The sequence below is a fragment of the Mauremys mutica genome, chromosome 6 (genome assembly GCF_020497125.1).
Source record: "Mauremys mutica isolate MM-2020 ecotype Southern chromosome 6, ASM2049712v1, whole genome shotgun sequence".
NCBI lineage: Eukaryota > Metazoa > Chordata > Testudines > Geoemydidae > Mauremys > Mauremys mutica.
In genome coordinates this window covers 52,331,333-52,344,813 of record NC_059077.1, presented here as the reverse complement: position 1 = coordinate 52,344,813, position 13,481 = coordinate 52,331,333, and positions in this window count along the sequence as shown.

Below are 13,481 nucleotides of genomic sequence, written 5' to 3'. Positions count from 1 at the left end.
CCAAATTGCTCTTTGAGATGTCTCAGACTATAACAGAGACAATCAAGAACAACACTTTCCATGCTGCCTTGGTTTGCAGGTGAGTCAATATTACTGCATAGTCAACAGTATTAAAAGAAGGAAAACAATCAGCACAGACACCTGAACATTATTCATCAGTGTATGATCGTGAATAAATACAACCAATGTAGTAACCATATTTTTATACCTGGGCCCAAAACAAAAGTTGGTAAGACTACAAATATAGATGGAGTTGTCTTTCTACACCTTTCTTGATGTCAGTCCCATAGCCTGAAACTCCGGAGGGTAGGAATCTTGCTGTTGACATCTATTGGCAAACCGGGGAAAAAAGCAGAACTGCTGGAGAACTCCAGATGGACAGGGGCTTCATACGGAGAGGGAGCTCTAGGTCAGTGAGCCAGGAAAAGTGACTGTATGGACCAGACCTCATTTGCATTTCAGTCATGTGACAATTTGGGGTATTTGGGTTAAAATACAATTAATGTTTGAGCTTGGGCAATAAAATGTCTTTATCCCTGTTGTGAAATGAAAGGATAAAAGAACTGAACCAACTGTGCTTGAGATGTAGTCACTCTGACACTGTGATCTGGCACAGTTGGGTAGCAGCATCCATCCAAGGTGTGAGTAAGTAGAGGATGGAGAAGGGGCTCTTGCATTCTGCTGGGAGTGCCTCCCTGGTGACAAGTACTCTGATAAGGATCCTGTGGGTCCCTTTCCAAGGATTCAGCGCAATTGCACTTTAAAGATGGTGGTTGGCTTTGAAGTGGCAGACTGCACTACGATGGCACTGAGGTGCCTGGGGCTGAGGCCATAGAAAGCAGCAGCCTACCTGAGGGACTCTGGTGTAGGTCCCCTATGCAGAAATCACTTCAGCTGGGTCAGGTGGTACAGCTCTTGGACCAGCCTGGGCAGCACTTCTGTTAAGGGCTGGAAACTGATCTGCCAAAATTCTTGGATTCCTTCAATCCTTGACAACAAGCTGAGTTGGGGAGCTGGGGAGGAGGGAAGTAGCTAGAATGTATCAGCCATTGACAACTGCTAGAGGAGAACTGAGGTTGAGACTATCACTCAGGGTACGTCTACACTACGGGACTATTCCGAATTTGCATAAACCGGTTTTGTAAAACAGATTGTATAAAATCGAGTGCGCGCGGCCACACTAAACACATTAAATCGGTGGTGTGCGTCCATGGTCCGAGGCTAGCGTCGATTTCTGGAGCGTTGCACTGTGGGTAGCTATCCCGTAGCTATCCCATAGTTCCCGCAGCCTCCCCCGCCCCTTGGCATTTCCGGGTTGAGATCCCAGTGCCTGATGGGGCAAAAATCATTGTCGCGGGTGGTTCTGGGTAAATGTCGTCAGTCACTCCTTCCTCTGGGAAAGCAACGGCAGACAAGCATTTCGCGCCTTTTTTCCCCTGGATTGCCCTGGCAGATGCCATAGCATGGCAATCATGGAGCCTGTTTTGCCTTTTGTGACTGTCACCGTATGTGTACTAGATGCCGCTGACAGAGGCGATTCAGCAGCGCTACACAGCAGCATGCTTTTGCTTTTGCATGACAGCAGAGATGGTTATCAGCCATACTGCACCATCTACCAATCCATAAATTGGTAATAAGATGATCATGGCTACCAGTCCTTTTGCACTGTTCCATTTGCTGCTGTCATAAGTGCCCCTGGCTGCTCTTAGCCAGGGGCACAAAAGCCAAAATTGGGAATGACTCCCTGAGTCAATCCCTCCTTTTTGGTATCTAAAAATAGAATCAGTCCTGCCTAGAATATGGGCAAGTGTACTAGAGAACCACTGTATCAGAGAACCAGAGAGCACAGCTGCTCTGTGTCAGATCCTGCAGAAATTATGAGCTGTATGCTATTCACAGGGGGTGCTCCTGCAACAACCCCACCTGTTCATTTCATTCTTCCCCCAGCCTTCATGGGCTACCATAGCATTGTCCCCCCACTTGTGTGATGAAGTAATAAAGAATGCAGGAATAAGACACAGTGACTTGTTAGTGAAGGCAGCCTCCAGCTGCTATGATAGTCCAGACAGGACAGTAAGGAGTGCATCCCTCTGCTAGTTCAGGGGCACTTGAATCTTTTCTTTACACATGAAGGGTGGGGGCTGATGGAGCTCAGCCCCCTGTTGCTATGACAATGATGGAGATCAGCCATACTGCACCATCTACCAGGAAAAATTAGGACCAGGCAACCTTGATCGACCTGTCCCAAGCAAGTTGGTATGGTTACCAGTCCTTTTGCACTGCCCCATGTGCCAATAGGCTGATGATGAGGACGGGTAGCAGTCCAATTGTACCATCAGCCACCCATGGCGGGGTGGGAGGAAGGATGTTGTTGTTGAGTGCTGCACCATCCCGTCTATCTGCAGCATTCAGTAAAGATAGGGTGACATGTAAAAGAGTCAAGACAGGATTGTTTTCCCTTTCACTTCTGGGGGTGGGTGGGGGGTGTGTGCGTAAATTGCCTAGCTATGCCCTGACCCACCGCGGACACTGTTTTTGACCCTAGAAGCATTTGGAGCTCAGCCAAGAATGCAAATGCTTTTCAGAGACTGCAGGAACTGTGGGATAGCTTGAGTCCTCCAGTCCATGAGCGTCCATTTGATTCTTTGGCTTTCCGTTACGCTTGCCACGCAGCAGTGCGCTGAGTCCCTGCTATGGCGTCTGTCTGGAGATATTTAAAAAATGATTTTGAATTTCGTCTTCTGTAACGGAGCGCTGATAGAACAGTTTTGCCTGCCCTTACAGCGATCACGTCCGCATCGTCCATGCTGGAGCTCTTTCTTTATTTTGATTTTTAACTGCATCACCACCCGTGCTGATCGGAGCTCCACGCTGGGCAAACAGGAAATATTCAAAAGTTCGCGGGGCTTTTCCTGTCTACCTGGCCACTGCATCCGAGTTCAGATTGCTGTCCAGAGCGGTTAGTGGTGCACTGTGGGATACCGCCCGGAGGCCAATACCGTCAATCAGCGGCCACACTAACCCTAATCCGATATGGTAATACCGATACTAGCGCTACTCCTCTCGTTAGGGAGGAGTACAGAAACCGGTTTAAAGAGCCATTAAAATCGATATAAGGTGCTTCCTAGTGTGGACGGTTGTGGCGTTAAATCGGTTTTACGCTCCTAAAACCGGTTTAAACGCGTAGTGTAGACCAGGCTTCAGACATTGTTCTGTTGTCCCCCCTTTCTCTCACCCTACTAAAGGTCTCTTTGTTTTAAACCACTGTACTGAGTACTTACAAGTGAAGTATTGCCTATCAAGTGCACCCCTTTCCCAAGTCTCTAGGTGGGGGCTTGATCCAGCATTGTTTACATTTTCAGAAGGCACCCCTGGAAAACTGAACTAGCCTCCTTTTGCTGACAAAAATGGCAGAATCATTACACTGATAACTTTACTCTAAAAAGAAAGATTAAAGGCATGGCAGTAATTGGAGAGATTGTCAGTATCAACAGATGGTTTCTTGAACAAATATATAATACACAAGTGTGGTTTGTATTTTTACAGAGAAGTTAGCATCTTGCCCTCCCACAGGGAGACATTGTCCGTCAACTGCAATAATGGCCCTAGGTCAACAACCTTCTTGCTAATCTTCACCAGGCATAAACTGTATCTGTGAGCTTGTCTACACATGAAAATTAATCTGGAATAAAGATGGGTGGGAGTTGTGAAGATGATATAAGAAGAAGATTAGGCACCAGTGTATTCAGAAAACTGTAGAATCTGGAAAGTTTAAAATATTTCAATAAAAATGAACATTCTCATGTATGAGACAGTCATGCCAATACTATTGTATGGCTTGAAATGTTGGGATATGAGGAAAGCTGCTGAACTAAAGATATTGACTGCAGAAATGAACTGACTGAGGGGAATTACTGAGTTTCAAGAATGCAGAAAATTAAAAAAAAATGAATTGATAAGAAAATGGCTAGGACAAAAAACAATGCTGTTACAGAAGATCCAAGAAAGACAAATGTGATGGTTTGGACATTATGTCAAGAATGGACCCAGAAAGGATGCCATACATGGCAATACATTCTAGAGTGCCAGGAACTAGAAATAGAGGAAGACTGAGGATGTATTGGATAGACACAGTGAAGAATGACACAAAATACAAATGTTTAAAGAGGAACAAAATAATGAATCTGAGACATGACAGAAAGTGATGGAAAGATTTAATTTGGTTCCATTGTTGCTCCTAAATTGATATACAGGAATAAAAAAGAGATAATAAAAGGTTGAGTAATACTGATTTACTGTAGGTATGGCCACTCTTACTCTGGAATAAGTGTTTTTACTGAATTATTTTAATGCACCAGATTACCGTAATTCAGAAGAAAGCAATTTTACTCTGGAATAAGAACATCTATGCATGGAATTAATCAAGAATAACTCTGCATAAAAGACCAACTACGCTGGGTTGGATATATCATTAGGATGCCTGAAATCCAGTCCCCAGAAAAATGTTCTATGGAGAATTGTCACAAGGACACTGGAATCAAGGACAGCATCAAGAACAGCATACACTTCGGTGCAATAAAACTGGATCATCTCAAGAAGGCTGCATCAAATAGATCATCATGGTGACACACAATACTCAGAGCTTTCCAAGCCTTTGAAGAGGAGAGAAATAATCGACTGTTAGCTGCAAGGGAAAAGTGTCGTGCTATTGCTACCAAAACACATACCAATGACTTTGTCTGCATGATCTGTTTATGGGCATGTGTGTCATGCTTTGGAGTGCAGAGTTGCTCTAGAATCCACAAAAAGAGAGCGCATGAAAACGTCATCATCAAATCGACAGACTATGCAAAGGAAGAAGAACTCTGCATGTAAAGAAGCCCTAACTCACATACCACAGTCTCAACATGTGGCAGCACCTCCGCCTCAGCAAACCACCGGGGTTGAAATGCAACATAAAAATAACCTGTGTGTGTCCCCACCAGACATAGCTGTGACCTTCCTAACTGAATTTTCATTCAGAGATCAACACATACAAATCCCCTTACCATCCTTTTTATATCATACATGGACAGTGTTGGAAAATAACAAAACAATTAAATGCATTTTTCACTGTGCAGATAAGAATTTTGTGGGCGGGAGAGATTCAGCGAAGGCATTGGTGAAAAGTGGGATAATAGGTGTTCTCCAAATTTTCCCTTTGTGTGATTGTTTTAAAATGAGTTTCCAAAGAGTAGCGTTGATTTGTATTTATATTTGGGCCTGGTTCTCTTCCCATAGGACAAATGAGGGACTTAACATGCTTTTTTGATCAGTACAATTTCCCCCAAATAAATACTGTGCATGATTTGATACAAAAAGAAAACTCAGTGCAGTGATGTAGCTCACAACTGAGTAAATCAGGAGTAAATCACTTTATAAAAAGTGGGATTAGAATGATACTCCATTTCTCCTACTTCTAATTCCATTCTTACTATTACAAATATTTTATAACTCAGTAATACCTCACCCTTTTTTAAAAAAAGCTATACATTCTGGCAAGCAGAAATACCCTGCTGATTTATATTTGAAGAAAGCTTTTTGCATCAGAAAATTTGGCTTTTGATAGCTATGACTCTGAAAAAATGAGTAGGATGCACTGATGTATAATATCTTATACCTAATGTTATGCTGTCAAATGTGTATTATCAAGCACGACCCTTCAGTCATTTACAAGGAGTGGAAATCCTGCAAAGACAAGCTAATGGCAAACAGACTGTGTACAATATTAGTCAGAATATGAATTTGCTGCAGTAATAACAGTATTACTTACTAGCATGTGAACACTATAACTTTCTTCAATAAGCTAGAGAATGAATTATGTTCCTTCCCCCAACCTCCAGTAAGTGACAATGTGCGTGAATACTGAAAACTGCTTTGTTGAAAGTAATTCACAATCAAAATTCATTCTCTGTAGTCAGATCTGCCAGGTGAATGTGGATTTGATAGACTATATTTATTATAAGATGTACAATTTTTTTCAGGTCAGCAGTTTTAGCAGTGCCAGTGCAGCCATCAGGAAAGGCTGCACAATCAAGAAGATTGATTAGCTGTACAAGAGAGTAGCCCATCTTTTGAATTCTCTTCTCTCAACTTCAGCTGACGTGAGCAAGAAAAGCACTTTAATTTCAGGAATAATCGAAATTTAATTGAGAATGGAAAACTTGTTGCAAGATTCGTTTTTCATTCTTACTTACACCTTACCTCCCCCTTATACTCTAGTCCTATTACGTTCAGATACAGTGATTTATAAGGAGTTTTGATGTGTCTGTCTGACTCTGCTGCCTCATCACCAGTTGTTTAGCAGGAGATCTCAACCCCATCTGATAGGTCCGGATGCAGGGTTGGACTAGAAAGACAACATTTGGACTCATACAAAAAGGGAAGAGAGAAGGATGAGCAATAAGTACTAAGCATCAGTATGGAAAATAAAGCAAAGATTCCTGTTCTGAGTGCCCACTCTCACTGCCATTTGCATTGCCTCACCCTTTTCTTTAATTTCGGAGTACCACTACCATGAAGCATTAGCAGTGACACATTGCGATTTATTGGCTCTTTAATGCACTCAAACACTGTGCTTCTCTCCTTACCCAGGACTTTTGCACATGCTTTTTTGGAACTGACTGACAGAGGGAAGTGATATTGCTCTTTGCTAAAGAAAGATTAGCTAAATCAATGAATCAGGTTTTTTCCATGCTGAAGGGTCAACAGGCAATATCTGTGCTGGGTAATGTGGGCAAGATGGTAGAGTCTTAATGATAATATAAATAATAATGTACCATAACACCTCTTAGGAGACCTAGTTACATACCTGGACCCCATTGTGCTAGGTGCTATACAAACACGGAACAAAATGGTGCCTTCTCCAAAGAGGTTACAATCTAAGTATAACAGATGGATACTGACAAACAGGGGTGTCACAAGAAAACAATGCAACAACATTAGACATCATGGCAAAAGAAGGTTTTGAAGGAGGATAATTAAGTAGCTTTGCAGATGTTAATGGGGAGCTACTTCAAAGCATGAGGGACACCCTGGCAGAAGTCATGAATGTACTTATTAGAAAATTTTAACAAATGAGTGATGTAAGGTGGCATCAGCAGCCAATTGAAAGTGAGAGACAACCTCTGAGTGCTAAATGAGAGATGATAGTAAGGCTGGAGGGAGGCACTGAAGGGCCTTGAAAGTAGCTTGTGTTTGATGCAACAAAGAAAGGGGAGTCAGTGGAGTGATTAAAAAGAGAGGGGTGACATGGGTCGAAGCAATGGGTTAGGAAAATGATTTTGGTAGCAGCATACTGAATGGATACGAGCCGGACAAGTTTTCATTTGTCAAGATCAGAGAAAAGGATGTTGTAATCAAACTATGATGATGAATGCCTGGATAAGAATTTTTAGGCATGTGGAGGGATTGCAAAGGCCATATCTTAGAGATTGTAAGATCTGGTAAGATTTAGAGATGGACTTCTCTAGGTCCTCCTAAGCAGGCTGAGTTGAAGATGATGCCCGAGTTGGAGGCCTGAGTAACAGGCAGGATGATGGCTTTGTTCACAATGATCGAGAAAGGAGACAGGGCGGGTGAAGGCTTCAGGGGAAAATTAAGCTATCTTTTACCTGAGCTTATAGTTAGATTCCAACACTTCCAAATTTTTGTTTGAAAGGAAAAAGAGAATTCAATAAAGTTCATCCTGTTTTTCTCTGTTTGCCCCAATCTACCTTCTGGAACTCTAAATGACAATCTATATTAGTCAATATGTAATATACAAACTCCTAGGGGTTGGATGGCTCCTAGGACATGTAATGGACTACAGATCCTGTAGAGGTCAATGGCCTAAATACAGTACAAACAAGTAGTAAATGAAACCTATTTTTAGTGTTCTATAATAAATGAGTTGATAGAATTACAAGTTCTTAAGGGTCCACATCACAAAAATCACCACCACAATTGGCATCAGTTGGCACCCTTGGTGACAAGCTGCAGGGGCTGGGGTGGGGGGTGGGGCTGCCTGTGGACGGTCAACGTCAGCAAAATGTCTCGTCGCCCACAATCAGATTACCCTGATGTGTCATATGCAGCCCGCAGGCCTCAGGTTGCCCACCACTGCACTATGGGCTAGATTCACAAAGAGACTTAGGTATTATGGCTTTTAGGCACCTAGAAAATGACTGGGATTCACAAAGCCTGGGTTTGGTGCATAAGCACTGCATATGATGAATGGGGAGAAATAAGCACCTAAGAATGTGATTCACAAAAGCCAGCACACTGACTAGTTTAGACAGCTCCCAGCTCAATGAGAGTTGCTTAGGAATGTGCTAAGGACTGTCCCCTTCAGAGTTAGGCCCCTATCTCTGCTTGGGTTGACAGCCAGGAACCCTCTCCTGGAGTCAGGAGCCGAACTTGTTTCTTGCAGTTGGCAGCAGCAGATCTCCCTCATAACTTTCAGCCCAGTAGTTAGGGTACTCACCCAGAATGTGGGAGACCCCCAGTTCAAGTTCCCTTCCTTGGTCTCCTGCCTCCCAGGTGAGTGTCCTACCACCACGTTCTATAGTCATTCTGAATATCTCTCTCTGCTTTAATGACTATTTAATTATTAATCCACAGTGGAACAGTTTCAACTGGTGAGACTGACAGGAGACCCACAACAGAATATCTCAGAGTCTAGTGGTTAGGGCACTCCCCTGTGAGAGGACAGACCCCTGTTAAAAGCTCTTCTCTTTATCAGGTAGAGGGGGGACTTGAACCAGGGGTCTCCCACATCCCTGCTGAGTACCCTAACCACTGGGCAAAGAGTTATGAGGGAGATCCGCTGCTGCCAACTACAAGAAACACCTTCAGCTCCTCCATCTCCATTTTGTGTAGAGCTAGGTGGCCTCTGGATTGGGCCCCACATGCAAATTGGGCAGAAGAATGCCTATCTTCATGAACTGGACTGTGGCTTATGTGTCTAGACACCTAGAGGAGGAAGCAGTGTTTGTGGTCAGAGGCAGAAACATAGGTGCCTAGGGAACTTTTACAGCAAAAACTTAGGCACTGAAGGAATGTAGGTCTCTACTGGGTTAGGTGGCAGCTGAGCGGGGATTTTCTGAATACCAGTGGTGCCTAAAGCTGGGACTGAGGTGACTAACTCCCACTTTAGGTGCCTAAATCCTTTGGTAATTTAGTGCTATCCTAGATAAGAATTGTGTTTTTGCTTATGTGATTAAATCTCAGATAAAAAAAAGTCATTATAGTATTAGTTCTGAGTATTTTCAGGGATTTAAAGAGAGACAAGGTGGGTGAGGTGATATCTTTTATAGCAATGGATCTCAAACTAGGGCCACCGCTTGTTCAGGGAAAGCTCCTAGTGGGCCGGGCCAGTTTGTTTACCTGTCATGTCTGCAGGTTCGGCCGATCGCAGCTCCTAGTGGCCGTGGTTCACCACTCCTGGCCAATGGGGGCTGCGGGAAGTGGCAGCCAGTGCATCCCTTGGCCTGCGCCGCTTCCTGCAGCTCCCATTGGCCTGGAGCGGTGAACCGCGGCCACTGGGAGCTGCGATCGGCCGAACCTGTGGATGCGGCAGGTAAACAAACTGGCCCGGCCTGCCAGGGGCTTTCCCTGAATAAGCGGCAGCCCTAGTTTGAGAACCACTGTTTTATAGGACCAACTTCTGTTGGTGGAAGACACAAGTTTTTGAGCTACTCAGAGCTCTTCTTCAGCTCTTCACAGAGTTACTTCAGTTTCAAAGCACACCTTCATGCCCGTCCTCCTAATAGCAGCCCTTTCAATTAGATTTTCTAGCCAGACCAAACATTGTGAGATTTAAAACCTTTTTATTTGTCTTCTGGTCTCTGAATCTATAAGGTTCACTTTTTTGACATTTTCTCTTGTAAACTGAGGGCTAGAAGCTCACTTAATTTCAGGATTCCCCCCTCTCCCCCATGTAATTACAGGACTCCAGGAGCTGGGGCTTTAAGAAAAACAAAGATAAAATAGCAAGCATTGGCAATGCTGTGCTAAACTCCTATTGTCTGGAAACTCTAGGGCAGACAATTCCCTGCTGACATATGTTTTAGTACTGTCAACAGAAGCTTAACTCTGGGAAGGGAGTTTTTATTTCTTGGCTTTGTTGTTTTAAAAAAAAATCTCTTAAACTCTACTGTAGAATTTATTGGTTGAATTTTGTCAGCATGAAAGCAATTTAACTGCATGTTCCTAAAAAGCTGATTATTTCAAGGATTCCCTGACAGTAGACGTGCTCTCATAAGAGAGTTGTTATGGCTGGAGTTGCCTTTTTGCTTTCTCTGCGTTTGGCTATTGAGCCCAGTTTCCCCAGTAATACAGGGAAATCTAGTCAGGACCGAAGGATGAAGTGAAATCATGGTCTGGATGAGTAAATTAGGATCAGAAAATATAATGGATTTGTCTTATCCTTCATGCGACAAAGTGAAGGGAAAGGTACAAAACATATGAGCAGGCCTAGAAGTTTGAAACTTGATGCATCTCTCCCCAGAACACTGCAGTTTTGTGTGGGAGCCTGGTGAAGAATTTCATGACTTAGATTCTTGTGAATGATGGACAGATCGAACTCCAGAGTCCTATAAAAGTGATACAATTATGAGGACTATCTTTTGGTCAGGGAAGACTTCTGCCCACCTGCCTTGTCCCAGAGAAAGGACATATTACACTGTGCCATATTACTGTATATCAGGGGTAGGCAACCTATGGCACGTGTGCTGAAGGTGGCACGTGAGCTGATTTTCAGTGGCACTCACACTGCCTGGGTCCTGGCCACTGATCTGGGGGGCTCTGCATTTTAATTTAATTTTAAATGAAGCTTCTTAAACATTTAAAAACCCTTATTTACTTTACATACAACAATAGTTTAGTTATAGATTATAGATTTATAGAAAGAGACCGTCTAAAAACGTTAAAATGTATTATTGGCACACGAAACCTTAAATTAGAGAGAATAAATGAAGATTCAGCACACCACTTCGGAAAGGTTGCCAATCCCTGCTGTATATGCTTCTCGGCTATGCTTATGTAGTCCTCCTTGCACCTAGGAACTACAGGTTTCAGAGTAGTAGCTGTGCTAGTCTGTATCAGCAAAAACAACAAGTCCTTGTGGCACTTAGAGACTAACAAATTTATTTGGGCATAAGCTTTTGTGGGCTAAAACCTTCTGGCCCTTAGCAGAGGCAGCAGTTTGGATTTGCTTCCCAAGCCCTTTACTGCCTCCATGAGACTGCTTCCATCCTCTTAGTTGGCAGCATTCCTAGCCTCACAAGTTTGTCTGCCCCTGGAATGGGCTCATGCTTGCCTTCCCTGCCTTAAAGAACCAGTACACCTGATTAAAAATAATATAAAAGTTTACTCAAATCTTTCCACCCCAGGCTTTGTTGCTCCTACAGTTCCTACCTCAGGGTTGCTCGGTTCACATCCATTCCCACCACTTGTCTCAGTGTCAGAAGAACCTACCTGACACTTTCTCAGCAGAACTTGCACCTGCTCCGAAGATAAAGGGGGTGGGGGTTAAGAGGAATGCTGTTAGCTTGCTACAATCAAAATAAAGCCAATAAAATGGAGAAGTTGAAAGTCAGAATTAATTTCCTTTTAAGCTGCTAGGCATTTGAATGCAGTCTGGGACAGCAGAATTTATTTCTATTATCTTAAATGTCTGTTCTTCCATTACTGTATTTTTTTATATAAATATAAATATATTGTCATTACCAACAGTATTAGTAATCCATTCTATCACATCAGTCATCAAAAAGACGAAAAATAATTCACTTAGTTGGTCAGTGTAACCTCCTAGAAAACAAACAAGCTGGAAGAACTTTTGCTCATATATATATTCCCATATCTTAGCAAGGCATTTCCTGTAGAAAGTCAGAAGCTCCAACTGCATGTTTGTTCTTTTGTTGTTTGTTTTCCATTTACTATCTATCTGTTCCAGCAGCCTTCCCTGACCTACCGCCTCTTGTGTGCTAGTGCACACCTGCATGAAATGGGCATTTTCTTGACATACTCTCAGCAATGGATATTTTTAGAATTAATTATACCCTCAGAGATCAGCCTTTGGTGTGTTTTGCTGAGAGGAATCCACACACAAGTACTGTTTAGAGCAAATTTGCAAGAAGCAGGTACAAGAAGCTTTAAAATCACTATCATCCTGCCACCCTCCATGAAATATGCTTGCAATGATTCTGTACTTCTGGCAGTGGCTTGCAATGATTCTGTACTTCTGGCAGTGTGATTATTTACCCAGCAGCCTATAGTACCCTGCAGTCCATGATCAATTTGCTGCTGCTGACATAACAAAGACAGGAAAATAAGATACAGTATGTGAGACGGGTACTGATGACTGATGGTAGTGAACAGAAAGACGGATTGGTATTTGGATTTCTAGACTGTTCAGCACGTAACCTGTTTCAAGAATGGTGTGTACAAAAGAACAACAACTATTTTTCCCATAATTTATTTGTATCCATTTATCATTCTAACAAGTTTGTATCTGTAGAATTATCCAAAATTAGCATTATTTCCAAGTTATTATTGTATTGTATTATATTATTATACTGTACTATATTAAACTGTCATTCATTTAAAATGTATTAGTTTAGGGTCTAAACCTGCAATCTTTATTCATTGGAGTGCAATGTCAATAGTTAGTGGGAGGGCTCATTGCATGAGGGTTGCTGAACATAAACAGATGCTTGATGAAAATATTACCTAACATCAGTATGTCACTACATCTTACCATCAGTTTTTAAGCAAAGCTCCCCATTGATCTCAGTAGGGAATTCCGCTTAAAAATAGATACTGCAGTGTGACCCATTAGATGAAATACCTTTGATCCACGACTACTTAGTGTAGGAATAAGTGGATGTGACTTTCAAAATTTAATTCATCAGCTTATTACTGTGTCTGTTCTAATAATGGGGAAAAAAGCTACTATAATAAAACTCCTCCAAGAAGAGGAGGGAGGAAGATCTGCCATACCGACTAGCTGTATGCGGTGCTGTTGTAGTTGTGTCAGTCCCAGGATAGAGAGACAAGGTGGGTGAGGTAACACCTTTTATGTTTTTGTGTCTTATCATTTCATCATTTTCATGTGTGTGTGTCAAGAACACCATGTCACCTGTGGGTGAACACTTTTCACAAAGCAATCACGCTTTAGCTGACCCATCAGTCCGCACCCTCAAAGGAAATCTGCACAACACTTTCCAAATATGCCCTTCAAAATTTAAAGTCAGAACTTTGCTAGATGCTAAAAACATAGTCTCAATAAAAACACAGGATTTATGACTTATTACAACAATCTGTATCTGTCTAACTCCCCTTTTTGTCAGGGGTGTTACCAGTCCTTCTGAACCTTAGCTTGTATGATCCCTTAGAATATGTGCAAACTGCTTAAGCTAAACAATCTGCTCCACCTGTTTTTAGCTGTGACACTTCAAGGC